At 41.0% G+C, this 2451-nt stretch overlaps 1 long non-coding RNA gene and 1 gene segment (V, D, J or C); one reads left to right on the forward strand and one right to left on the reverse strand.

Annotated features, from left to right (window-relative positions):
- LOC117953931 overlaps positions 1-761 on the reverse strand; it is a 4747-nt gene extending 3986 nt beyond the window's left edge. Inside the window, exon 1 of the long non-coding RNA XR_004658713.1 lies at positions 649-761. This is a non-coding gene — a long non-coding RNA (uncharacterized LOC117953931). The remainder of the gene's footprint in view (positions 1-648) is intronic.
- The window catches only part of LOC117953913, a 4232-nt gene that overhangs the window by 1058 nt on the left and 723 nt on the right, over positions 1-2451 (forward strand).

Below are 2451 nucleotides of genomic sequence, written 5' to 3' on the forward strand. Positions count from 1 at the left end.
CCTTCGGGCTACAAAACAGATCACTGGTGAGAACACTAATGCCCCCATGTGTTGTGTAAAATACTCCCCACTGGGTTTGAGGTTAATGAGTCCGTCCAAATACACCGGCACATTATTGATTCAGATCCCAATCTAAAAAAAGTGTTTCCAGATAAGAAGAGGATGGCTTTTAAGCGCACAGCTAAGGTAAGAGGCTGTTTAGTTAGGAGCGATATGCGCCTTTATTGTGCTCCACTCCATATTTCTGCTCATCTGGGATATATTTAATACTACTAGCGTCTCTTGCTCCTTTCCAGAGAATAAACTGAGGTGCCTGGAGGTCTGAATGATGTCTGTACCAGTGGAGGTCAGGATTACTAGACGTTGTCTCATAATCACATTTGAGTGAGACAGATTCTCCTTCTCTTTTACTGACTTCATCTTCTACAGGAGAGATTTTGTTTCCAGCTATAAATCCTGAAAAAGTAGAGAAAATGAAGCCTTTAGACTAACATTGTTCATGAGGCTGAGAGGAGAAGACAGAGGAAAATTTCAACTGTACATTGTTACTCTGGACAGGAACAGCTCCACTGTTCAGAGATTTCTACTCTGAACTGCAGTTTATATAAATCTTTAGAAAATAATAAAACCATGTTCTTTGTATCTTACCAAAGAAAAGAGCAGCAAGAATAATCCCCAGCCAATGTTCCATCTCTACAACAAGGTTTAAATCAACAGGAGAAACTAGCTGATGTTCAACATCCAGTCTGAGAATTGTTCTCTTCACAGCTCCACTTATCATTGACTGAATGGTTGAACACAGTGCACAAGTAGTGCACCTCCTACTTGATAATGTCGCCCTCTAGTGGAGCTACAAGGTTCACTACAACAGGGTACAAAAAAGGCTTCCAGCAGCTTGTCAGTGTGCCAGCTTGTGTTTTTGTACAGAGACTGTGGGTTTGCTGTCACTGTGGGCCTCACAGCACAGTAGTACACAGCAGAGTCTGGCACTGCAGCAGAGGAGATCTGGAGATACATTATGGTTTTATCCTTACTCACTGAAGCAGACAGTCCAGACCTTGTTGCATTTTGCGTACCATAGTGAAAGATGAGGAACTCTGGTGGTTTTCCTGGATAGTGTCGATACCAGAAGAAATAATCACCACCAGTTGCTTGTCTGGAGAATCTGTAGGACAGAGTAACAGAGCTGTCTTCTAAACTGTTCTCTTCTTTCTCTACTGGAGTGAGTACTTCACAGCTGATACCTAAAGGAAGAGATAACTCTGATATTTAATGTTGTAGAAGACATAATGAGTGACTCACATTCAGACGTTATTATACTAAAACTTGTTCATGCTGCATAAGCTACCATACCTGTGAGGATGGAGAGAAACATCAGAGAAAACCCCCAATGCTGCAGTGGCAGCATGTTGAATAAAGGTAATGTTGATGGTGTGTGTATTGATCTTTGTTGAATCTAGAAGTTCCTCTCTCTTCTATAGTTCATTAACAGCTCAGCTCCTCCCTGAGTCTCTCCGTCTCCTCGTAGCTCTGTAGTTTCTCTTCTCTCAGTTACACTTCTAAGGTAAAGTGATTCTAGACTACATCATATTGAAGTGTAACAGACTGTGTCACCCTCTGGTGGATGTTGCGGAGTATTGTGTTGTCTTTGCTCCAAAGGTTTTTGTACAGAGTTTTGGTGTTTCCTGTCACTGTGGGCCTCACAGCACAGTAGTACACAGCAGAGTCAGACAGCTTAGCAGAGAAGATCTGCAGATGTATTTTGGTTTTATCCTCACTCACTGAAGCAGACAGGCCAGACTGTGTTGCATTTTGCGTTCCAAAGTGAGAGATGAGGAACTCTGGGGGTTTTCCTGGATATTGTCTATACCAGAAGAAATAATCAGCAGAACCTTTGGAGTATCTGTAGGACAGAGTAACAAAGCTGTCTTCTAAACTGTTCTCTTCTTTCTCTACTGGAGTGAGTTCTTCACAGCTGACTCCTAAAGGAAGAGATAACTCTGTTGTTAGTTGTAAAAGTTTGACAACTTTCATTTTTACAAACTTTTCGAGAAATCATACAGTTATAAAACATAGCAATCAAACCTAGAAAATGCAGAGTATGACTTGCCTGTTATAATTGAAATAAAAAGTAGAAAAAGCACAAAATGATCCAATGACGGCATTCTGGATAAAGTAGTCTGGTCTGTGTATTGATCTCTGTTGAATCTAGTAGTTCCTCTCTCTTCTATAGTTCAGTAACAGCTCAGCTCCTCCCTGTGTCTCTCCCTCTCCTCCTAGATCTATATCTTCACCTCTCTGTTAAGCTTCATCTGGGTTAGCAGACTGGGGCAATGTTTTCTACCTTTTTTAATTTTATTTCTAGTATCAATGCATAACAAGAGTTATCTCAAGACACTTTTCAGATAGAGCAGGTCTAGACCGCTCTATAATTTACAGATAGAGCGGGTT

This window comes from Etheostoma cragini, chromosome 12, assembly GCF_013103735.1.
Source record: "Etheostoma cragini isolate CJK2018 chromosome 12, CSU_Ecrag_1.0, whole genome shotgun sequence".
In the NCBI taxonomy this organism is placed as follows: Eukaryota; Metazoa; Chordata; class Actinopteri; order Perciformes; family Percidae; genus Etheostoma; species Etheostoma cragini.